General features: G+C 45.0%; 2 long non-coding RNA genes across 6 annotated transcripts; one reads left to right on the top strand and one right to left on the bottom strand.

Annotated features, from left to right (window-relative positions):
- Positions 1–1,193: 1,193 nt before the first annotated feature.
- On the bottom strand, positions 1,194–25,768 carry LOC130681076 (uncharacterized). Of its 5 annotated transcripts, XR_008994143.1 has the most exons (7): positions 25,070–25,768; positions 22,577–22,673; positions 17,132–17,264; positions 9,757–9,970; positions 3,521–3,595; positions 2,223–2,482; positions 1,194–1,695 (listed from the first exon to the last, which is right to left on the bottom strand). It is a non-coding gene; the product is annotated as an uncharacterized LOC130681076 (long non-coding RNA). The 5 variants fall into 5 exon arrangements; XR_008994145.1 differs by lacking the exon at positions 2,223–2,482; XR_008994144.1 differs by having other exon boundaries at positions 1,194–2,362.
- Positions 23,973–26,280, top strand: LOC130681077 (uncharacterized). The gene is made up of 2 exons (XR_008994147.1): positions 23,973–24,601; positions 26,000–26,280. It is a non-coding gene; the product is annotated as an uncharacterized LOC130681077 (long non-coding RNA).
- Positions 26,281–26,573: the final 293 nt, after the last annotated feature.

The raw sequence follows: 26,573 nt of genomic DNA on the forward strand, positions 1-26,573 counted from the left end.
GCCGAAGCTTGGCGGTGGTCCTGCAAGGGACACGCATTCATCAGAAGAGTGCTAGGCACTGGGCACCAGGCCGCAGGGCAGAGACCTCATTTGCTGACTGGAGTCTCTGAGCCAAGTGCAATCATCACCCACATACTGAACGGAAGTCTCCTCAAGTCCCCTTTCCATGGCTCTGAAGTGGCCCTAGTGCCTGGGGTGGGTTCTAGTGGCTTCAGTTACACAAAAGAAGGGGTTGAGATGCCTAGAGGGTCTACCCTGAGACCCTGAAAAATTGCAAAAGAATTATTTATGTGCATTTATTCCTCTTTATTGAACAGATTTTTGCATTCATTCTTCTTATTGAACAGATTTTTAAGCTACAAGTGTAGAAACAGAATGGTTTGTGGTTTACTGAACCATTTCATTTCTTGAAAACTTTCATATGAGATGTTGAGTGGTATTTGTTTGAATTAGACATTTTATCTAATCCTGCACAATGTATACAATCCTGTTTTATCGAATCCTATGCAACCCTTGCTGAAGCAACAAAGGAATGAGTCCCAGGACCAGACTGTAGGAGAACGTGACAGTTACGGACCCGCGCTCATCTTCAGTCCAGCAGACCTTACTCATCTGGGTTGTTCTCTAAGGGTGGACAAGGTGACTCCTTCCTTCCTCTTAAATCATCCAGGGTCCTTGAGTCAATGTCCCTCCCATCATCTGTCCTTCTTCCCACCCCCTTCTATTGAAATCTGTCCTCAAAAAAGACACACCTATTGGTTGCATGTATCTTAGCGTGATTGTAAGTCACTAATTCTGTAGCCTCACGAGGGCTTACTTCATTTCTCATCAGGAACAAGACGTTATCCCCAGGGACTGGATGTCAGGAGGAAAACTGCGGGTGGCCTCCGAACAGCAGTCAGCTAGCAGCTGAGGCCTCTTCCTGACTCCCCTAAAATGTACATCTTTTCTGTCATCATCCAGACACTTCCTTGAGCCTTAATTTTTCTCATTTGCAAAATATGTTAGTTGTATCAACATCAGATGGTTTTAGAAAATAAAATAGCAAAAACCAAACATCTCTGTAGAAAGCACCCAGCATAGATCTTGGCACACGGTAAGTGCCCAGTATGGTAGTTAGCGTTCTCACTACTTTTATTATCTCCATCAATATTAGGGGCTAGGTGAGAAGGACAGATATAATCACACAGTGAAACTTTCTAAGACATTAAATTTTATTTTAAAGCTTTAGGAAAGATATGTCTCCACTACACTCAAACACATTGGAGATTGCATATAAAATATGATCATAATGTGAGTTTGTGCCTTAAAGATCACAGAGAACCTGGGCAATGAAGCAGCTCCTTTTAGAGCAGGGGTGGAGGGGTGAAAAAGCATCAGCCTGGGTGTCCGAACAGCAAGGAAGCGATCCTAACCAGACAGAAAACGCACTTTGGGACATCGCCTTCTGAATGCGAGGACAGTTTTCCTCCCGGACTTTCATGCTGGAATTTTAAGTTCTTTTGAAGACGAATGTATCCAATTCAGACCGTGGTTCAAAGACCATTAACACACTAAACACGCTGAGGAGTCGGGTGGTCAGGTTTCTAATTTCTGAGTGGACATGTTGGAACTTCTCACCAACTACAGGACGTCCAGGTGCTGCAAACATTCCTGCTGAGAGTCAAGCCGCCAGAGGTTGCACATTTACATGAGCTGAAAGGAAAGATCCAGGTGAGTGAGGAACAGCCGGGGTGTTAGACAAGGGCCACCCTGCTCCCTGCAGTGCTCTTCCCGGGTGTCTACTGACCACCAGCGGGTTCCTTCATTGCCCCATGCCCACTGAGGGGACAGCGAGGAAGACCCCCAGTCTACCACCAAGGTGCTCAGGATTTAATGAGAGTCACATTCACAACATGCCGTACAGACTAAAAGGTCACAGAAGCATAGCGCCTGTGGTCGCTTATATTCCTAGGGGTCAGGGAAGCCTTCTTAAAGGGGTTGTTGCAGACTGAATGCTTGCGTTCCCCCTCCCCCAGAACCCATATGTGGAAACCCTAATCCCCAGTGAGATGCTGTTTGGAGCTGGGGCCTTGGGAGGTGATGACTTCAGCTGCGTCACGGGGCTGGGCCCCGGTGGCGGGATGAGCACCCTTACAAGAAGAGGCACCAAGCTTCCTCCCCATCCCGCGTGAGGACATGCAGAGAAGGTGGCCGCCTGCGTGCCGGGAAGAGGACCTTACCAAGAATGGAAGCTGCTGGCGCCTTGCCCTCGGACTCCCAGTCCCCAGAACTGTGAGAATGTCTGCTCAGGCCACCCAGTCGGTGGCATTCTGTTATGGCAGCTCAGCTGGCTCAGGCAGGGTGAGCACTGGACTGGACTCTTTTAGGATCGCGTTCAACAGACAAGAAGGAATATTCTTAGCAAGGGAACAGCACATGGCAGGGAGTGTCTTCAGGCCCAGCTTGGACACCTTACCGGACTTGTTTTTTCTCTTTGTGACTGGATTATATAGTGAGAAGAAAGAGGGATGAAATGGTACCAGTTGTGAAGGGCTTTTGTGCCAGGCTGGGGAGTGTGGCTTCAACTTATGGGCAAATTAGTGGGTTTCTCCCAACCAAGTCACACCTCCCTGTTGACTAATTCAGCATTTCTGCATCCTGCCCTGACAGCCTTTTAGTCAACTGCGATGGCGTGTGCTCAGTGCTAGTTATCTATTTGTCTCTCTCTCTCTCACTACATAGAGAATTGCTTTAGGCTGTGGATTCTGGGTTTTGGGGGCAAAGGGCTGCAATGCCTAATACATAGTAGGAGTTGAATAAGTAAGTCCTCAAAAGGTATTCAGATTAGGCCTCTGAGAAGAGGTGACATTTCAGCAGGGGCCTAGGTCAGGCTGAGGGAAGAGCTTTCTAGATAGTGAGAGGAGCCAGCCCACAGGCCATAAGGCTGGGCAGACTTGGTGTGCTTGCAGAAGATAGAAAAGGCTCACGAAAGGGGAGTGGACTATGGGGAAGCCAGAGAAGAGTTTAGAAATCTATGACTTGAACGCTTTGTTTGGAAATGCCTTGAGCTCTGGCTCTTCCTCTGCTTCAGTTAAGTCCCTAACAGCAAACAGTGACTGTGCTAGGTGGCCCCGTACATGTCCCCCAGTGATCCCCACCTCCTGGCCCTCACATCCCTGTGAGATACTCTCCCACTGAATATGGGCAGGATGGGGGACATGCTTGCAACCAACGCAATACAAAGTGGTAGCATGCCACTTCCAAGATGGGGTTATAAAATATTGTGATTTCTGTCTTGCATTCTTTCTCTGACTTGCTTTCTCACTCTGATGAAGTGAGCTGCCCTGTTGTGAGCTGTCCAAATGGTAAGGCCACATGGCAAGGTCATGAGGATGACCTCTTACCAACAACAAGATAGGAACCAAGACCATCAGTCCAACAATCCTCCAGAAATAAGTTCTTCCAACAACCACATGAGCTTGGAAGCCAGTCCTTCTCTGGGTGAACTTTCAGATGAGACCCCAGCCCAGGCCAGCACCTTGTTTTCAGCCTGTGAGAGACCCTGAGGCAGAGGGTCCAGATAAGCTGTGCTTGGATTTCTGACCCATGGAAACTGTAAGATAACAAATGCACGTTAAGTCACTGAGTTCATGGTCATTTGTTGTGTAGTACTACAGTGATGTCCCAGGACCCCCCGAGACAGAAGGGAGTACGTGGGATGGGAGAGAAGCTCCAGTGTGGCCTAGCCACAGAACCACAGAGCACTAGGCCTGGCAAGTTTCCGGGTGTGGCCCTATGGTGATACCAGCACAGACTTGCTGCAGACAGCTCTGGCTCTGCAGGACTGGGGAAAGAAGCTTCTAGAATGAGTCAGTGAGTCCACATCTTAGCTCCAGCTCCCACAGTCCTGAACAGGAACATCCTGTGGAGTCTTCTGGGCTCACACGGAAATGGAAGCACCTACTTACATTTCAGCCAAGATTGCAAAGAGCAACTGCTATCAGCACAGCCTAGCGAGTCAAAGCAAGGACGTGGCGGTACAGGCAGAAAGAGAAGTTTAAGAAAAATATCACAGAGCTCATTCAGAAAATCTGTTTTTCCAGCGAATGTATCCGTGGGTCTGAAAGGGGCTGAAGGTAAATGCGGCGGAGCAGTGGGCTTTCCGCTTTCTGTTCTCCCTGAACTTCGGGGAGAGGATCCCTCAGGGCTCAGCTTGCTGTGTCCTATGCCTTGAACTTTAAACAAAACAAAACACCTAGTGAGTGCCTAATGCTTTTTGGTTCGCCCTTAGTGCACTTCTGAACTTGCCAAAAAGGCCAAAAACTTTCTCCAAATCATGGTTAATTGATATTTTGACATTTTAATCAGGGTTTATCTAGAGTTAGGAAGTTTGAGTTCTGCCCCAAATGAAGTATGAATCTGCAGCTGTGCTTTAAGGATGGTTGCAGACGCGGGGAGCTGCCTTCCACTCTGTCCATAGTTACTGCTTTTATCTCTTTTAATACATTAGGGTTCTAGGTGTGATTACATTTAAAAAACACAAAACAAGGTCCAGTGAGGAAATAAAAAATACTGAAGTGTCCCCAAAACCACTTATTTTGAACATTTACAAAAGATATTGCCCATCTAAACCAGGAGAGATTATATGCATTTTTGTATTTAAAATACACTTCTCAGTATAATTTATTGCCAACCAAGGCATCTTGCTCCCCGCTTTAAAAGGATCTGGTGAAGAGGCAGGTGACATGTGACACTGTGACAGGAGGCGGGGCTCACGGCTGGCTCTGTGTTGCCAGGGCCTGCCTCGGTTGACCGGGATAATTAAGAGGACCCTTTCTCACTCTTAAGAAGAGCTTAGTTTGAAAGATACAGTCCATCCTCGCTAAAGCTGATAAAACAAAAAGCTACATGGGGGTAAAAAGAAGTGCAACTTGCTGCACTGACAGTGCCTGCATTGGGGTGAGGGTGGGGACTTCATAATATGGGTGAATGTAGTAACCACATTGTTTTTCATGTGAAACATTCACAAGAGTGTATATCAATCATACCTTAATCAAAAATGAAAAAAAAAAAGAAGAAGAAGTGCCTTTTGGTGAACTCAATCACATTTCCTACTTCCACGTAAGGTAAACAAACATTGACCATCAACATTTATATAATCAATTTATATAGTGACAGGTTACATTCTAGGGGTTTACTAAGCCATACATTTTTGGCAATTTTCTAATTTTCTTGACCAATATGTAAAATTAGGTCAAGGGAGAATGACCGTTAGCGGGCTCACTTCTTCCGGCTCTGGCAGTTCTTCCCAGTTGCCAGGGTAACACCCATCCACTGGGAGCATAAATGTCTGCTTTCCTACATGGAGATGATGACTACTGTGAATTTCTGGGGAGGGAACCTACCACCCACACTGTACTTTCTTTTACTTTCTACTCCTCCAAGGAATAATTGTGAATCAGAGAACAGCTCTGTGGAAATCAGACTGAAAGCGCCTATAAATCACACTTGTCAGCATTCCCCCAAACTGTGGTTGATTTACGATACACCCTAATGCCTCATTGCTATGGCCACACCATTCTCGTGATATGAAATCACATACACACACCATCAGGGACTACTTAAAACTATACAAAGGGAGAAATGAAAACAAAACAGAAACAAAGTTGGAGAGCATTGAGACACGTATAGGATGCAAACACATTAGTGGAAAGTCTGGGAGATGCTGGAAATAAATGTTCACACTACGGAGAGTTGGGGGGCAATCATTTGGTCCCCACTGAATTATCTAAGCTCATGGAGAATGAGGGGGCATGCAAATGCTGAAATAATCAAATGTTTGTCTCTAGGTACAAAGATGTCCCACGACTTCATCCTCAGGCACTCTGAGTTGGTTATTTCTAAAGAAAGGCATGAATGGCCAAGCTTAGCTCCCAATGAAAGCTGGGAGAAGGTTTCCCAGTCATGTTGGGTCAGAGTGTGTTGGGGGAAATTTAAGATTTGGGCAGGGAAAGGAGAAAAGCTAGAGGCAGTGAGGCTGGCTGATGGTCCTCTTCCATCCTCACCTGAGCTGGACAGTGGAGATCTGGGAAGAACCTAGGAGGACGGGCCCATATCCGTTCCCACCCAGATTAAAATCCCAGAGCTGGGGTTCAACTTCCAGTATCCACCGGTATTACCCCAACAACATACTTCCTCAGATGAGTCAATATTTAGGCTCGCTCTCAGTGGAAAGTCCTTCATTTAAAAAGTCTCCAAGTCCCACATATTCCAGAAATCTGTCTGGGATAATTTTCTAAAATATTTCAGCAAGGAGAAACAGTCAATGATGAAGTCACAAGGGAAGCTGATGTGAGACCTAACTGTCCTCCTCCTGACTGCCACGAATTTTCTCTCCCTCCTGGGCACGTCCAGAGTCAGGTAAAACCCACCGAAGCCGCGTTTGGAACGTGCAGAGACAGAGAGAGGCATCTGGCCGGGGCTCACCTGTGCCAGGGCAGCCCTGTCTCTTCCAGCAGCCTGTCTTTTCCAATTGCAAATGATTTCACTGGTGACGGTTACTGGGAGATGATTCCACACCTGGGAGTCTTCTCCCTTCGCATGTTCTGCCACTTAATTTGTTTCATTTCGTTTAGTTCCTTGTCATCACTAAGGGAATCTCTTGGTCGCATGGAGTTGAGTTCAAGTCTAGGTCTGTCTCTTGTAACCTGTGAGACCTCGATCAAGTTATCTAATCTTTCTGAGTCTCAATTCTCTCCTCTGTAAAGTGGAGATAAAAATAGGTAGATTGCAAAGTGCTTATGAGGATTAAATGGATAGAAATAACTTGGCCTATTGCCTGACATACAGTAGGTACTTGGTATGACTGCGTGTGTGCGTGTTCTCAGAGAAACAGAACCTGCAGGATATGTATTATCTGCCTATGTGTCTATCTACTGGAAGACAGACTTATTTTAAGGAATTGATTTATGCAATTGTGGAAGACCGGTAAGTCCAAAATCTGCATAGCAGGCTGGCAGGCTGAAGACCCAGGGAGACTTGCTCTTCCAGGTCAAGGCCGCCTGCTGGCAGAATTCCTTCTTCCTCGGGGGACATCAGCCTTTGTTCTATTAAGGCCTTGAATTGATTGGATGAGGCCCAACCACATCATGGAGAGTGATCTGCTTCCCTCAGAGCCCACCAGTTTAAACTATTAATCTCACCCAATAAAACCTTCATAGATACATCCAGAATAATGGCTGACCAAATATCTGCACACCGTGGCCCAGCCAAGTTGACACATAAAGTTAGCCATCACGGTGGCTAAATTTTACATATTTAAAATTGGGAGCTGTGCCACCCCTGAATATGCATCAAATTATTATAGGCAGCGTAGACTTATAATACCTTTGAGTCCTCACTGACTTCATGTGGAAAAAAAGTCCAGTAACTTTGGCGGGCCACTCCAGACCCCACATTGTGGATCTCCCAGATTCATTCCACATTGGTTGTCTCTGCCAAATCTTGAGCTGAGCAAAACTCTCCTTTCTCTGGCTGACCTAAAGCAAATGTTTCGGGGAAAAGAAAAAAAAAAAAAAAAAAAAGGAAGCCTGTCTAGGCAGGGATAAATGCTGAGGAGAAAGGAAATCCAGTCACTCTTTCTTCATGAGAGACATGTGACCCCTCCTGGAACTGTAAACTCCTCATTTTGGCTTCATTGGCACTGTGCCACAGCTTGGATGGAGAGACATAGGTTTGTCAGTTTCCTTGAGGTCTGGAGTGGGTGGTGAGCTCTCTGTTCTATTGCCACCCTAACCAAATGGAGCCTATTTCCCCTCACGACAATCTTTGGACCCCGTTGAAATAAGCCTTTTGTGGTATGTAAGGTGGGCTCAGTCTAAAGGCACTTGGACCTTTGGATGGGTCACTAGCACTGCAAACGGATGGCGTGGGCACCTGCGGCTCACGAGCCCTGCTTGCTGCAGCTCGCCTCTCGGTCTCCTCCTTCTCTCTCAGGCTGTGGTGTCTCTTTCTGTTACTCAGGTATAGATGGCTGCGGCCACACCTGTAAGGCGCCTCCACTGAAGAATGTATTTGAGAAAATTCTGCTTCCTGGTCCTCCCCTGCTTGTGACTTTCCATTTTCTTCTTGATGCCAGCAACCATCTTGGAGGATCAAACTGATGTGCAGCAAGATAGGGCAAGTTAGATAGGTAGGTCCTTGGATGTTTTTGGTTGTTTCAAGACAGTTATTTGATTGACCCCATTTCCACGGATGTCTCTGCGTAGGAGGTTTCCTAAAGATGCCCACATCCCAAATGTTTTTCTGAGATGGCCATTGTTTCTACTTTCTCTGCCTCTGTTTTTAGCTTATATGTGAGGTGAAGGCTTTTTCTCTCATCTCCACATAGTCTCCCACATAACTGTGCCATTATCCTAAACTGCCTCTCTCGCTTCTGCCAGGCCACCTAACAAACTCTTACTCATCCCACAAAGGTTAGTGCAAACTTACCTCCATGCAGGATGCCTTCCCTGCAAAGTCAACTGCTTTCTTCTCTGTTCCCATAGAACCTACATGTCTCTGTTAAAGTTCTTATCAAGTCAGTGTAATTGTTAGTCACATTTCTCTCCCTGATACATTGTAAGTTTCCAAAACAGGAAATGGGGAATTTTCATCTTTGAATCTCCATCATCTAGTAAAGACAACAGCACAAAAGACCCTTAAGAGAAGTTCATTGGTTGAATGGCTGGACGGATAGAAGGACCATTCAGATGATCTCAGAGGTGTCTCATATTTCTAGTTCTAGAACTTTGTCAAAGTCCTAGACTTTACTATATGACATAAAGCAACTTCTTGTTTGGTTTTTTCTCATATGTCAGCATGAAGACGCCTTTTGGTGGATAACGAGATCCTTTCCCAGGAAAAGGGAAATCTGTGCTTCCAGCACGCTGCTAGGTTTCTGTAGGGCAGGCAGCTTCCAAGCAAAGATTCGTCATTTTTGTATGATCTCATCAACCTGCAACAAGCCCAGGTCATGTAGTCATCACAGCTAGGACTCAAGCAAAAAGTGCTCTTTCAGGGTTATTTATCACCTGGGATGAGACAAGAAACATTACCCTCGCAGAAATCCTTCTCTCCAGAACTCACATATCCTGTGCAGGCAGCTTGGCAATGTGGTCAGGACCGTACAGACCTTGGGGACACCAATACACACCACAGGCTGAGAGATGCAAGTGGGAAAGCCAGAGTTCAGAGGTCAGAAGCCAAGGGGCAAGGTGGGGAAAGCAAGTCATGAGCATCATAGACACCCAACACTGGAAAGGACCTAAGGTCAGTGGCTTCAACCCGGATCAAAGGCACCTTTTCTCGGTGGAAATTCCGCACCTCCTTGATTCCCCACTGTGATGTTCAGCTCACTGCAGGCCGAGGCCATCCATGCTACTCTCAGAACACTGAGAAGCAATAATGGTCAAATTCTATTCAAACTCTACCAAAGCTGAGCCCACGCTATTGGAGAACGAAAGCAGCTGTGGTCTCCGATATTCACATGTTCCTGCAATTAGAGTGTGGGCTCTGCATTCAGTTGTCACAAGTACTAGTATTGAGTCAAGCAGGTGCCAGCTGCAGATTGTGCCGAATATTGAGCCGCTCTCACCCTCAGTTTTCTCTCCTGTGTAATGGGAGTTATTACAGCACCCAAGTCGTGGTATAGGGATGAGGTTTAAATGAGATGACAAACACCAAATGTTTAGCACCATGATTCGCATAAACGAGTGACATTTACTGAACACTTACTGCATCCAATAGCACATCGATTGCCATTCAGAGGATCCTCATTTTCCTCTTCAGCAGATAGAGGATTAGGACAGACACCAAAACATGTACTGCCAAATACATCAGAACACAAAAAGGAGACCGGAATTGGAATGACTGGTTCCAAGACTCCATTCTGCTGCTTAGACGAGCTGGATTGCCTTTTGTAAGTCACTGTGGCCATCAGTTTACCTGCCTGTAAATGAGAAGTTGATACTTGGTCAGTAAGCGTGAACAGCTCAATCCCTTGCCTATTTCCAAGGAGGTTAAACTGCTTGACAACATTAAATCTAAGCAGGGAGGTCATTTAAAAGCTGTTTTAAAGTGTGGCATGAATTTTCCCCTTGGGAAAGTCCAGGAGACACAGTCCCACTTTCCACGCTTCCCGCAGTGCTCATGCGCACCAATGTAAAGTCCCTGCCCTAGATGGTCTCTCAGTTTTCTCTTCTAGCCTAGAAATGTTGACCCATTCATTATATTTATGAAAAACAACTGATGGAAGGGATTACTCAAAAATTATCATAGATATTTGTTCATCTGTCAAAAAAAAGTCAAGAAAATTTCATGGAGGGGAACAGTGGTATGATATTTCATAAGCTCTTTCAGCAGTATATTTAAAAACAACTGAAAGCCACATGCAGTGGAATAAAAACATGGACGATCAGGATTAATATTCATTATCTTAAGCTTGTGGACTCACTGAACTATGGTGTATTCATATTATCCACCCCACAAAGAATTGGAAAATCATTAAGCCCACAAAAATTCCATTAGTGTCTGTGCTCATTTTTCCTTCTCCACCCATTCATCAATGGCTCTACTTTTTTCCTTCTTATCAGGTTCTAATCTTTACAGAATGTATGGAGAAAAAAATGAAGAAGCTATGCCATCCCTGAGATGGGTCTCCTGCTTTAAGACAACAATGGTTTCTGGGGTGGTTGTGAGTGGGGTTCCTACTGTGTAATTATAGCTCAGTGTGACTTAGTTAAACCAGGTCGGGCTCTTCCTCATGCTGCACTCAGCTAGCAAGGGGAGCAGAAAGGTCAGTGATCCTGAGCATGGACCGTAGTCCACGGCAGACTGGGGGGGAACACCCCGGGAACGTGCAGAAGGTTGCATCGGCATGGACTAGATTGCAGCTGCAGGGTGGATACCCTGCGTGCTCACCGACGATTTCTCTTGCCTCCCGAGCACATGAGCCACCTTTCCTAGCCCGTTGCATCCAAGAAGGGTCGAGTGACTAGTTCTGCTAAGAGAACATGGGCAGAAGGGGTGGACAGTTCTATGTCTGGTCTCTAAAACAACCCATAAAGATAGACACTCTCTCTCTCCAGATGACTCTGGGGGAGTCTCTGAAAGGCCCTAAGGGACATGGGTGACTAGGTGAAAGTCACCAGCACACACCACCTGGAGGAGAGCCACCCCGCAGAGCACTGGACCCAGACGTCGTAAAAGAAATAGATTGTAAAACATTAAGCCACTGAAATTTAGAGATTGTTACTGCAGCCTAGCCTAGCCTTCCCTAATACAGCTACATAAAAGAAGGTGTATATATATATACGTCTCATATATGTGTGTGTATGTATACATACACACACACACACACATCTCCATATCTGACCAGGCTGATGCCCCATGATGTTCTTCTGTATTACACAGAACTCATATTGTCTTTATCCCAGACCAGTGGCTCTCAAATCTGGCTCATTAAGCAAATCACCTGTTTGGGAAGAAAATCCTGAGCTCTCTCCATACCCATCAAATCAGAATCTCCCAGACTGAGGCCAAGCCACTTCTTAGACATACAGGAGATGGGCCTGCTGGGGCTAAATTGAAGCCCCTTCAAAGGGCCAGTTTGCCCCTACCCAGAGATTGGGTAATGCTTCTCCAGGTGCATAGGTTAGGACATTTGGTAGGCTTTACAAGAGTATTCTGAATTGAAGATTTTAAGTTATGTATTGGCAGGAATCAAATATTCAAGTGCAATGGTTTAATTAATTTAAAAGCTTCTCTCTGTAGACGATGCAATGATTGGCTAAAGCCGAATGCCTGAAATACCCACCAGTAGGAAGGATTTAAATGCTCAATTAAAACAATTTTGAGTTTCATTGGTTGTAATGGAAGTACTTAAATATGTACATGGGATTTGTTCCCCAGCTCTCTAGCTTGGGTATAGCTTCTGCCAACTTTGCCCTCCCCCAGGTAAAGAACCTTCTCTGCCTGTGGAAGATGAAGGCAGCCACAGGGTGGGCTTGGGCCATCACCGAAAGTCACGAATGAAGCCCGGCCTGAGGGTCCTCATTCAGTCAGGCAGAGCAGAAGAGCGCCAGCTGAGCTGTCTGAGACTGTCGCTTCCCCACTCTACCTCAGGGCCTTGGCACCTGCTATTTCTGCAGCAGTCTTTCTCCAGATGTCTGTCTGCAAGACTTGCTCCTGCATTTCCCTTCTGTATCTGCTCAAATGTCACACTCTGCCTGAAGCCTTCGATGATGCAAGAACCCCTCACTGAGCACACACACAGGTACACACACACACTCCTTATGCCCTGTTTATTCTCTATAGCAGTTTCACTATCTGATATGTTAATATTACTTGTTTATTTGTATGTTGTCTTTTTCTCTCACTCACATGAGTTCATGTATCCCTAGGATTTAGAACCTGGCACAAAAGTGGGTGTTGAATACATATTTTGAATGACTAAATAGCCAACCTTATACCTCTCAAAGATCAGTAAATTTAAATAATCTGATATTTGGGGGGGCTTTAAATAAAAGATGAATATGGGCTGGGCCCTGATATCTTGGATTTACAACTAAGAAGGGGTTTTCTTATGACAAGATAGGACAGTTTTCCATACATGCTGTCTAGTGTTCTGCTTTATTCTGGACAAATTTGCCACATATGACAGTTTAAAAGAGTTGCCCCTAAAATGTTTAATTTCTCATGTCTATAAAAATCTATTTGAACTAAATACTATGTTTTCTATTTGCAAATTTATATTTTTAAAAACTACATATATAGGAAGCCCAGAGCTTGCAGCTGGGCTATGTCTATAACTCAGGGCTTCCACTCGAAGGGATGTAATAAAGTGGCCTGGTGGCCAATGCAAAAGCTACTGAGGCATCCCCACCCCAGCACCCAGTCGGGTGACATGGGAAAGCGTCCCCTGGTCAGGATGAGAAGGTTAAGAGCCCCCCTTTCTCCTGCTGTGTCAGTGCAGGATTGGCTGTAACCAAACTGGCATGGAGGTTAGGTTTGCCCTCGGTCCTACCAGGACCTTCCCAGCCTCTCCTGAGGCCACCGTCTCAAGCCCTGCAGGGATCTCATCTCCACCCTCTAAGAGCCTGACCTTATCCTCCTCGGCCAAGCAGCCTTTCAGAGGGAGAAAGCATTGCCATTCAAGGACTCTTTGAAGCTGTGTTCAAGAGAAGAGGGTTAGAAGAAAAACACACTCCATTATTATTCGCCCATGAAAATTGTTGCTACTTAAACAAAAGCATTATTTTTCTGTAAAGAAATATTATAAGAACATAGACTCAAAAAACTAATATTTTATTGCATTCCACTTATATTGACCACATACAGATCATTACCATTTTATGTTAAATGTAAGTTGCTGCAGCGAGATGAAGCATTCAGACTATGAAGACAGCTGACCCGGGGTTTGAATCCCAGCCCTACGGTTTACTGGCTTTGCAACCTTGCACAAGCACCTTCACTTTTCTGAGACTCATCAGCAAAATGGCAAAACAATGCAACACATCGCTGAGGATCACTGTGAGAGTTAAATAATGCCTGGGCCATACTGAGGGCTCGGTTCAAATAAATGTTAAGTGTTATTGTTATTTTTTAAAATTATTTAATACTACAGTACACTACGATTTGATCTGCCCACTAACAAAGATGGAAGTGGAAGGCTTTTTCCCCCACAGGGCTAAACAAGGATTAATGGTAGCCAACCAAATTTTCTCTTAATTTTCTATTTTTCTTTCAGTCTATTTTGGAATCACATCCAAAGTCAGTCAATAATGAATGGCAGATTCATTTCATTCATTTTAGAATAAGTAGAATGTTCTAATGTTCCATCCTGTACATGTGAAATGCTTGTGATTACAGTTAAATGTAACAGTACAAATAAGTAACGAAGTAACTGGCAGTCACACAAGCATTTTAAGGAAGTACATAAATTTTTTCCTTTAAAAGCCTCCTTTAAAATAAACCTAATTAAGACATCTTTTGATAATGTAAGATATCTTCTGATAATGTTAGCCTCAGAAAGCTATTTTTAATCATTTTTAAAATAGCTTTTATTCTAATTTTAAACATTAATTAATACAAGTATAGGGGAAACTGGGTAAGGTATACTGGAACTGAAACTATCTTTGCAACTTTTCTTTGAAAAAGAAAAGCTACTCTGAAGTAAAATGCTTACTTTTAAAAAAGTAATACTTGTTTTTTACTGTAGAATAATTGGAAAGACACAGAAAATTGTAAAAAAGAACAGCACCTATAAAAATAGGTATATATATATAACTATATGCATATACATAACTTTATGTTCTTTCTCTTTGGATTAATATGTCATATTCCCATGTCATTAAAGATTCTTCATAAATATTGTTTTAAAGGGCTGTCTATTATTATATCCTACAGCTAAATCCAAAATTTATTTAATCATTCTCCTACTATGGAACACTTCTTACTACTTTCAGCTGTTGTAATTAGCTATAGAAGTAATATAATTGTGCATATTTCTGACCATCTCTACAGAGATGGACACACATTTTTAGACAAGACAAAACTGTTTTCCAGAAAATGAACTTCCCCTTGAAGAGCATGCATCACCCAACCCCAGCTCCAGGCACTGCCGATGACAACCGACTTCTGTGATGGAATGCTCCCAGCTTAGCACACGATGCCTCCTGGGAAGAGCCTCAGGACTGAGTACCTACTGTGAGTCGGGGCTGCTAGAGCCAAAGAAAGGTGTGAGAGTCACAAAAGTCTCCAGGTAATCCTGCCAGCAAACCACCTCCTGATTCACCTATAACCGAAAGCCAGGTGCATTTACTCAAAAAAAAAAAAATTCCCACTGAAATCAGAGTAAGAGGAAGGATGGCTGAGGTACAGAAGGATTCTACCAAGAGTCTGAAGTGTCCCATTTGGCCCAAGATTGTCCCCAACAAAGGAAATACAGACAGATACGTGGACATTGTCTATAAGGAGTCTGGAGAAACTGTAGCTGGGGTTAGGAATATTGTTTCTCTAGAAGTTATTTGCAAATTTGAGGGCACTTTTCTTGGCAGAATGACAAGAAATTGATATTGGATGGGAGGGGGTGTAGGAAATCTGTGATATGTAGGTGAGTTCCAGAGAAAGAATCATTCTGCCCCAAATACCAAGCAGAGTGACATTCTTGAAGATTATTTTGTCTGGCCAGAATGAGGGAAGGAGTGTCCTCTTTTTAACTGTAAATTCAACATTAACATTTGGAACTTTAACATAAAATCTGTCTTCTCTCAAAATTATAAAACCTGATAATATGGCCAAAAATCTCCTGGCGACAACTGGTGGGAAATTAGTGGCTGCCACCTTGAGCTGAGAGTCCCGATCAGTCACGCTCATTATTACCTGTCTGGCAAGCCCCATCCTACCACCTTTCAAAGGCCTCACCAGTCCCGGAGCAGGGAAATGCCAGGATGCCCCCCACTGCCCTTCCCTTAGTTACCAGAAAGGTCCAGCACAGGAACCTCCTGCCAGCGGTGGTTTCACTCTGGCCAGTGTGCCTGTCTTTTAATCACTGTCTCATCTGCTTCCCTGGCCACCTGGGCTGGACCACCCACAACCCTCTTCCTGGAGCCTGAGAGCAAGTCGTCCAGTGTAAGCCTTGTTCCTTCTCAACGCTGCCACCACCACTGTGACCTTCGCCACTGCCCTGACCACTCGCGCATGCTGCCCCCTCCACAAAGAATCTGCAGCCCAGACTCCAGAGGAACTTCACAGGGCCACCCAAAGCTCCAAACCAAAAAGCCTAAGCAGAGCCTGGGGCCAAGAAAAAAGGGGACAGAAATACCATTAAGAACCCAGCCAAGGAAATGGATCCCACCAGCTCTACAACGCCTGCTTTGGACCCCTGGTGTACTTCTCATTTGGCCTTAACGCTTAGTCCTTCTAAGTTCCAGTTTCCTCATTGGTAAAGTGGAGAAAACAAGACGTCTTTTATGAGGTTGCTGGGGGTGTAAACTAGATCATGAATGTGAAAGTGTCCTTCACGGGTCCTGGCACACAGCACAGGCTCAGTAAATGTTAGGCGAACGTAAAGATTACAGTAGACATTAAAATGTTTATTTTTAACAGAAAAATATCACTGGGCACATTTGAAGCTACAAACCGCCAAGTCTCAAGATTTTTTTGGTCTGAAACCCTCAGTCATATAAACTTCTCCCCAGACAGTCATTGCCTGATTTCAAGAGGGACAATAGTTCCACCAAAATCCGTAGACCACAGATTTTCCCTCACTGTAGATACAATAACTACATCTATTAATCACATAATATGCCCAGTTTAAGGGGAAAAAAAGATGTTTATATTGTAGCCATTGCCTCTCAAACATCATTTCTCTACAGAAATACCTAGACATATATTATTAATTTTGTATATATACACGATTTATAAAAATAAATACAAATTTTTTATGAGTTATATTTATTAATCATCACAAGAAAGGAAGTTTTATATCAATACCTCTACTATCCTGAAAAATAATGTTTGTGATTCTTACAGGGTGGGTGAATCACACAGTGATTCAACCGTTTAAACTTATTCAATACATTCATGTCCATCCCTTCTGTGTATCATTTTGAATATTTTTCTTGAATGCAGTCTATTTCAACAATTGTTACATTATGTCTAGAGTTTCAGTCATTATTAATCAATAATAATTTAGCCTCTATTTTACAGTGTTTCGTCTCTTATACGTGTTTCAAAATCCAAAGATCAGCCCATCATTTTACGATAGACAAGATTTTGGTTGTTGCTGCAATTACAAACTTGTTCCTTGGAAAAGGACAATTGCATCTTTTGTCCCCATCAGAATATCAAGCCAGTCTTGCCCATATAAACCTAACACTTGGTCTTGGATAATCTTTCTAAAGGGTTTCATGGCAGTCAATGCAGTATCATCTTATTTGCACCTTTAAATATTTATTCGTAAGTAATATCAGCCTATAAAATAAATTTATAGACATAATTACAAACTGGCCACAATCACAATTTTTCATGAAGATAAAACTACTTAAAAACGGAGAAAGACATGAGCAAAAGTAAGTAGAGATGTTGAGAACCTGAAGAGAAAAACTACCTTTCTGTATGTAGCAGCGTGATTAAGAGGCTTGTCTTTGAAGCCAGAAAACACAGGTTTGGCTTCTAATGCTGCAACACAGGGAGATGTGAGTTGGTACGGTTTTTACACGCTGTGCCTAGGGTCTCGTCATCTGTAAAATAACAACAACAATACTTAGAGAGTTGAAGATACAATCAGTTGTGACATACAAATCAGTAACAAGTGAGTCTACTTTCATCATATATGAAGCATAATCTATAAACTTATGAACTCACTTGTTAACAGAAAATATATTTAATGAGTGTTTGTGAATGAAAAATCGTGAATATCAATGGTCATGTTAACAGTAACACAAATCTCTGATTTCCCTGCAGTGCCATCATATTCTAACTCTGACTATCAGTATCTGGGAAGTCGCAGCATGGCCCCCAGGGATTTAGCAATAAAGGTTATCTGCTTATCACAGACCATCGCTGGAATTTTAGGGAATTTCTCTTTTATTATGATGTCATCACTTACTTCAGAGGATGCAGGTTAAAGTCCTCAAATTTGGCTCCTGACCTTTGCCAATATCTCGGCACTCCTTTCTAAAAGTCTCTCCCACACAAGGAGGCATCTCCTCAGTGACTTTGGAGGCCGACTTCTCCGTGCTCAGAGTGGCCAGGGTTATGCCCTCAGCACCGTATGTCTCCTGAGCCTCATCCAGGCCATCACAACAAGTTCCAGAAACCCCATGTGGACAGAGCTTAAAGTTAAAGCTCCCAGCTCCACTGGCTTCTCTACTGACCTGCCATGGGTTTTGCACTTGCTTATAAATAGAGTTGTTTTTATATATGTGTCCAGTGAATGAAGCCAGACAAACATCACAACGAAAGGGATCTGAGATACTGCTCCAGCATGCTTGGCAAAATAACATCCCCGATTAACAGCTTTTATAATCTCTCCTGTGTTTTGTACTTTGGACTCATGACCAAGTGGATAGATACGGTGTTCATCCTGTACAGATGGAACCATCAACTCCCACATATTCAGAGGACCAACCATTCATCCAGATCTTCTTCTGAGAACAGAGCTTCCCAAAGAATCCTGCCTTGGGGAGCAGCTTTCTATCTTTCTACATCCTCTCTTCCATTTTTGCGTTCATATGGTGAAGTTCAATGATCCCAGTTCGTGGCTGATACCATCACTGCACGAAGGCATTCCTGCTTCCCCACTATCAGCCCCTTTGTCTTCATGAGCCCAGACACTAGGGTATCCAGATGTCACTCTACCTGCTGTATTCACAATATAGTTATTCTTTTTCTTTCAGTTGCTGCTGGGTGTTCAGCAGCACTGAGCCTCTGTCTTCACAGAATTTAAAATAAGAAAGGGCAGTTTGACATGATATTCTACATTTAAAAAACCCTAAAGAACCTACTCCCAAACTACTAGATCTAATATCTGAATTCAGCAAAGGTGTGGGATACAAAATTAATACACAGAACCTGTGGCATTCCCATACACTAACAATGAACTAACAGAGAGAGAAATCAGGAAAACAATTTGAAAAAGACAGATGCAATTCACAATTGCATCAAAAAGAAAAAAATACCTAGGATTCAACCTAACAAAGGAAGTGAAAGACCTATACTCTGCAAACTACAAGACATTCATGAGAGAAATTAAAGAAGATACTAATAAATGGAAACACATCCTGTGCTCATGGATAGGAAGAATTAATACTGTCAAAATGGCCATCCTGCCTAAAGCAATCAATGCAATTCCTATCAAAATAACAACAGCACAGTAGCCCAGTTTGAAAAAGACAGATACGCCCCCATGTTTATAGCAGCACTATTTACAATAGCCAAGAAACAGAAGCAACCTAAGTGTCCATCAGTAGATGAATGGAAAAAGAAGATGTGGTACATATACACAATGGAGTATTATTCAGCCATAAGAAGAAGACAGATCCTACCATTTCCAACAACATGGATGGAGCTCGAGGGTCTTAAGTTCAGTGAAATAAGCCAGGCAGAGAAAGACAAGTACCAAATGATTTCACTCATCTGTGGAGCATAAGAACAAAGAAAAACTGAAGGAACAAACCAGCCTCAGAATCACAGAACCCTAGAATGGACTAACAGTTACCAAAGGGAAAGGGACTGGGGAGCATGGGTGGGAAGGGAGGGATAAGGGTGCGGAAAAAGAAAGGGGGCATACGATTAGCATGTGTAATGTCGGGGTGGGAGGCGGCATGGGGAGGGCTGTGCAACACAGAGAAGACAAGTTAGTGTTTCTACAGCATCTTACTATGCTGATAGACAGTGACTGTAATGGGGTTTGTGCGGGGGACTTGGCAAAGGGGGGAGCCTAGTAAACATAATGTTCTTCATGTAATTGTGGATTAATGATACCAAAATAAAGTTTAAAAAAAGACATATGCACCCCTATGTTTATCGCCGCACTATTTGCAATAGCCAAGCTATGGAAGCAACCTAAGTGTCCATCAGTAGATGAGTGCATAAAGAAAATGTGGGACATAAACACAGTGGAATATTATTCGGCCATGAAAAGAAAAGAAATCCTGCCATTTGCAACACCATGGATGGAGCTAGAGGGAATTATACTCAGTGAAATAAGCCAGGTGGAGGAAAACAAACAGCATATGATTTCAGTCATTTATGGAAAGAAAAGAAAGTAAAACAGAAGGAACAAAACAGCATTAGACTCAAACATACTGAGAAGTGACTAGTGGTTACCAAGGGAGAGGAATTGGGGATGGTGGGGGGAAGGGCGAGAGGGATACAGAGGCACAGTAATTCACAATCAGAATGTAAGTTGGTCGTGGGACAGTAGTGCAGCATGGAGAATACAGTCAGTGTTTCTGGAACATCTTTCCACATTGACAGATAACAATCATAATAATATGGGTAACTGTTGCACCCCTGTACTGTACATTTGAAGCCAACATAAGACTGTATATCGATGACACCTTAATAAAAAGTAATCAGCAAAAGACCTAAACAGACATTTCTCAAAGAAGACGTACAAATGGTCAACATGTATATGAAAAGTTACACAACATCACTAATCATCAGGGAAAAGCAAATCAAAACTACAATGACATACCATTTCACACTTGTTAAAATGGCTGTTATTAAAACACAAATGATAATGAAAACTGGCATGGATGTGGAACAAAAGGAAACACTGTCACAGTGTTGGTGGGAATGGAAATGGGTATGATCACTATGGAAAACATAATGGAGGGTTATCAAAAAATTAAAAACAGAACTACCATGTGATCCATTAATCCCAGTACTGGGTTTATATCCATGGAAAATGAAATCAGGATCTCAAAGACATACCAATACTCCATGAATTTTCCCCAAAAGACTGTTCACAATAGACCAGTATAGAAACTTAAATGAATAGTGACACAAGAATGGATAAAGAAAATGCTATATATATATGTACAATATAATCCTATTCACCTCTACAAAAGAGTTAAACCCTGTCATTATTTGACAGTATGTATAGCCTTAGAGAAAACTATGCTAATTAAAACAAGCCAGATACTGAAAGAGAAATACTGTATAATCACACTTGTATGTGGAATCTAAAATAGTCTAAATTAGAGAATCAGAAGGTACAACATGATTGGCCAGGGGAGGGGGAAGCAGGAAATGGGGAGATGCCGTTAAAAAATCAAAAAGTACAAAGTTTTAGTTATGCAAGAGAAATAAGTTCTGGAGATCTGCAATATCGCTGGCACACTACAGTGTATACTTAAAATTACTTGAAAGTTTAGATTTTCTGTCAAAGAAGAAATCACATGGATTTTTAAAACTATCATGATAAAAATGGAAATACAACACAGCGAACTCGGGGGACGTAGTGGCGGCGGCACTGAGGAGGATGCCTGCAGTGGTAAGTCTTACATTACAGAAAAGGAGTGGTCTCCAATCAGAAATAGGATTTTATACCTCAAGAAATCAGAAGAATAAAAAACTGCACCAAAATTTAGCAGAAGGAATAAGATCAGAGCAGGGAGAAATGAAACAGAATAGGAAAACTACCTAAAAATCAAGAGACCAAGAACAAGTTTTCTGAAAGATTTAGAAATTGACATTTAGCTAGGCTGAGAGAGAGAGAGAGAGAGAGAGACGAGCCCTCAAGTAAATCAGAAATGAAAGGGGGACACTGCAACAGGTGTCACAGAAATGTTGCAAATGTTCTATAAGAAAGTACTATGAACAATTATATGCCAAGAAATTACATATCCTAGAAAATATGGGTACATTCAGAGAAACATACAACCTCGCAGACCACATCACCAAGTAATAAAGAAAATGTGAACAGTTACAACGAGAGAGAGTCAAGCAGTCCTCAGAAACCTCCAACACACACCCAGGACCAGAAGGCTTCCCCAGGAGCCTACCAAATACTTATAGAAGAATAAACATGAATCCTGCTATAAATCTTCAGAAACACTTGTATGGAATCACGATTCTGACACCAAACCCAGAAAAAGAGACAGGAAGAAAAGTAGAAAACGATATTTCTGAAGAACACTGATGCAGAAATCCTTAACATATGAGCAAATAAAACTCAACAGCACATTCAAACCAGTACAGACCACAAGTGGAATTATTCCTGCACGGCTAGGAATATTCAACATACAAAAACCACTCAATGCTAATGCGCTCCATTAATAGGAAGGAAGGGAAAAGAAACACACAATCATCTCAGTTAATGGGAAAAAAGTCGTTGACAACGTTTGACAAACTCTGAAGATAAACACTGAAGGAATCAGGAATAGTAAACACGAGGGCCCTATAGGAAAGGCACACACAGAACAGTGAGAATGGAAGCTTTCCTTCAGGCCCGGGGAGCGGCCCAGGATGCACCCGGCCCGGAGTACCGTGCAAAGTGCTGAACTACCCGAAGTCCCAGCCAGGTCATTACCACGCACACGACCAGGAGCCATCTGTGCTGGAAAGGTGGACGCCATAGTTTAAAATGCATGATAGGATCCCACACCCTCTATCTCTGATGGTGTTTCCCAATCATTAAGATTTTGAGCCAGTGACTCACGCGTCCAGCTTCGAATATATTAAAAATCAGGCAGAAAAGATTGCCCCTCTTTGGTCTCCTTTCCCACAACTTACCACATATTTATGAACATTAGTACGTGGCTTCCCCCTGCAGCCTCTTTCATCCGGGCTACAGAGAGCTGACGGTGCATCCAGGTGCAGCCCCGGACACGTCCCTGCTGCCCACCCAACCCTGACGCCCCGTCCCCCGCACAAGCCCCATGTCACTGGATCAGCTGACATGGAACCGAAGTGGGGATGAGAGGTGCTGAGGGGCGAGTGGAGTGACCAGGGGTAATACCGTCAGGGTCAGAGCTCAGGGAGACCCAGGAAGGGCCCTTCAGGAAGGACAGACAGAAGGTCACCCAAAGGGTAGGGACTTTACCTGAGGAACAGCCATTCCCGGCTCCTTCTCTGCCGTCCTCCTCCTCTTTTTCCGGACTTTGGCCTCAGGGAACATGAGTCTTTCTTAGAAGCCAATCCTGATTGCGGAAAACATGCCGTTTAATGCTTAGAGTCATCATCGCATTCCCTTCCTTTGCCACAACCATATGGGGGTACCTCCCGGTGTGGAAAGGACGGTCCCCTGCTGCCCATTGCTCAGGAGGGACTCACGGACAGTAACCTCCTTAGGCCACCCAGTGAGTTCCTCCACCATCTCTTCAGATCCCGCCTTCCTGGGAAGCCCTTGCACACTCTGAACCAAAAACCTATGCATCAATAAAGGTGAATTAAAAGAAATCTGCTCAGAGATTACAACTGACTCTCTTTCAATATTTTGCACATGTATAGCTATGTTTTTGCAATTCTGTATTTTTAAAATATTTTACAATTATTTCCTGGAAACGAGTTACGTGTTACTATCGGTGTGAAAACCTTTATATAGTGTCACCTGACCAGAGGTTTTCCTTCCAGGAGGTGAGACGGGACCAGCCTTAATGTAACGTCATCTGTGTGCAGCAGTGAGCACCAGGGCGCTGAGCCTCTCTCCTGAGGCTGGGGGTGGCTGCAGGGAGGGCTGTCAGGCCTCCATGCGGTGTGATCAAGACCGGGTCTGTGACCTGAAGAGGGGTGTGGGGACAGCCAGGGTCCCCACTGCTGCAGTGTGTGTGATAACGTTTGCTTTTAAAGATGGGAGAATAGAGTGCATAGAAGACCTGTGTTTGTGTGCGGAGGTCCTTTGTGTGTTTCGGATGCACATACCACCATTTGTGGCTGCTGACCGAAGGAACATCCACGAGTCAGGATTACACATCCAGGTTCTCACCCTGATACCAACACTTATTCCTTTCCAGAAAGTCACTGTGAAATGTTTTTAAAATGCAGAATTGTGGAAAAGCGACTACAGGTGTGCACAACACTGAACGAGTAAGTTGTAGAAGTAAGTTCTGAGCATGCTTCCTTTTCATTTCAGCTTTACACATGGGTGCGGTTTTGTTTTTGTTTTGAGAATATTGCTGCACCAGACATAGTTGGGCTCTGTTGCACAGAGCTTCCAAGTCAATCCGGCACATCTTCAACACTGCAGAAAAAAGACAAGAGAGACCAGAGGGGAACAACTACTCTGAGGTCACAGCTCACTATGTTAATAAATCACATAAAAGGGAAGAAAACTGAGTACTACAAAACTGGTTAAATTAGTCTTTGACTCTTAAAACATCACTGACATCCCTACCAACTACCAATCAAACAGTCTAAAATTATTAACTGGTCACCAAAGAACACGTCCAAGACAGAAGATACAGGGGACAGAGACTGCAGGCCTAGCTTAAACCACAAACAAGTTTAAAAAGGAAATGACGTCTAGTTTTTCAAGTCTAAGTCATTTTGATGTTAAAAGTAAATGTTAGAATATATCATCCTGATAAAAGAATGACATGAGTTCATTAAAGGCCACCAAAACTTATTTGAGAATCATAAGGAAGTAGAAAATGAAAGAACTAACATTTATCTCAAACTACCAAATTATGAATTAAATGTTAAGTGTCTATATATATATATACATATATACATATATAAAATTCCATTATAAAGAAACTAAAAAACAAAGCAGTCATTTTACTGCACCCTTAAAAAGAGCACCGTACAGTGACAGTCGTTTCGTCCACACTTGTCTTGCCCAACCTCTAACTCACACCAGGAAAACAAAAGGGGGTGACCCACCACTGACCAAGTCAGGTCACTGCCCTCAGGCTAAAAGTTGCAAATTTAAGCTATTTTCTGACATACAATATAAATTGCCCAAGCCTATTAGAAGTTTTGCAATTCTCAGTCTCATCTCTACCACTGAAACGAATTTTAGATGTATTTTTAAAGCCACCAATGTATCACAACTGAATCACTGAGCAATCACCAGGATCCAGAGCCTCACCACCACCGCCCCGTCAGCCTCCACCCCTGCCTCTCTAATGTTGTGTTACCATCTTTTATCTTGTATATCCACCTCCCTATTTCTTTTTCTCTTTCATTTTGTGTTTTTCCGCTGGGTTGCTTCTCATTCAGTTGCCCTCCCCTTTCCTGCCGTCTCTCCCTTCGGTGCCTTCTCTCACCCCTGTTCCGCCCCCACTGCAACTGGTTCCCCTCCTGCTGCCCCTTCTCCCCAGCCTTCCTCACGGTCCCCGCTCTCCCCGCATGCCCGCCCTCTTACACTCTCCAGCGCAGTCACTCCCCTGCCCTCCCGCGCGGTCACGCGCCCTCCGACCCTCTCCGGCACCCCCGGCGGCTCTGCTTCCCTCCTCCGCCCTCCGGGCCGCCCCGGGCCTCTCGGGCCCTGCACCACGCCGCCCTGCGGCCATGGCTCCCAGCCAGCACCCTCCCCGGACTCCCTCTCGAGCGCCTCCCCGCCGCCCCCCAAGGGCCTCCCTCCCCGGGGGCTCACCTCCACCCGGAGGTCCCGCTGGCCTCTAAGCCTCCCCGGCTCCGCCGCCTGCTCCTTCACGGGCTTGCCCGTCCTCTCCGGGCGCCTGCTCTCCCGCAGCCCCCCGGCCTCCGCACTCGTTCCGCTTCTGTCCCCGCCGCTCCGGCCCGGCCTCTCCCGAGCGCCTTCGCCCCCGAGCCCAGGGGCGCGGAGGCACCGGGCGCCGGCCTCACGGGAGAGCACATTCACCGTCGGCGGAATCAGGGCTCGAGTCCGGGCGTCCCAGGCGTCCCGGCTCGCCTCCCGCACCGCGCTCTGGGGAAGAGGCGCCTCGCAGGGGCGGCCTGGGTAGCAGAGGGCCCAGCCCGAGACCGCGGGGAGGCGGTTGGGGGCGGCGGTCGGCCGGAGGGGCCAGCAGGAGACCGGCGGGCTCAGTGGGCCTCCTCCTGGAGCTGGGCCGCCGGCGCTGTGTTTCGGGAGCCGCACAGCCCGTGGTGGAGGGTCACTAGGCGCGGGAGGCCCGAGACGCCAGGGAAGGGATTCAGGCAGGAAAACGACGGGAAAGGGGCGTGGAAGAGAGGCCAGGGGCGGGGCCCAGCCTCACGGGGACTGTGAACCGCAAGGGCTGCGCGTGGGCGGCCGCAGCGACGTCGGAGGTAGCACGGTGGTGGGCGGGGAACAGACCGGAGGGACCCCGCACCGCGTATGGCGGGCGGAGGGCGAAGGACTCACGCTCTTCCAGGCCTCCGCCGCCTCGCGCTGGGAGCTGGCAGGTCTGCGGGGACCTGCGCGCGGCAGGAAGAGGCGGTCGACCTGGGGGCGGGGCGTGCGCGGGGACGGACTGCGCATGACGGCGGGCGGGTGAGGCCGAGCCCTGAGCTGGGCTGGGTCAGCCGCGCCCCCTGCTGGCAGGTCCCTTGTTCACTAACTTTTTCTCCTTTTTCCGTAAAGGTCTGCATCCTACCTATCTGGATGTTTCAGACTATTCAAGATACAATGTTGCAGAGTTGCGAGGACCATTGTCGCTGGGAAAGATGTTTTCTTCCTCACAGTGAAAACAGCTCAAGTGAAAAGCTTTTTCCAGCAGGGTGGAAACAAGTTCTGCCAGTGAAGCTGAAGCAACTGACAATCCGGGAACCAGGACCTTGGGGGGTGGGGGGAAGGACCGTGGGGCCACGGTTGGATCCAGGAACCTCCCTGCAATTAAAATCAATTTAAGCAATGCAATTAAACCCTGGCATTGTGTGTGAGGGACATGCAAACTAGAATGTGAAACGAAAAGTCTACCTGGGGGGAATGGGGTTCTTCACACTGACACCCCAGTAACCACATTTGCACTTCTCCATTCGTCCTGGAGTCAGAGCTCAACCCTCCGCTGAGTTCAAAGACTTTTCCAGAGAGGAGACCTGGCAAGGAGGGCGGAGACATGTGCTGATGCAGATCGCCAGTCCTTGTGAGACAGGGAGCGTGGGTGTAGTCAGAGTAGGGGGAGGACCTCCGGAAAAAGCAAGGCAGGATGTTGGCA

Source organism: Manis pentadactyla, chromosome 15 (assembly GCF_030020395.1).
Source record: "Manis pentadactyla isolate mManPen7 chromosome 15, mManPen7.hap1, whole genome shotgun sequence".
NCBI lineage: Eukaryota > Metazoa > Chordata > Mammalia > Pholidota > Manidae > Manis > Manis pentadactyla.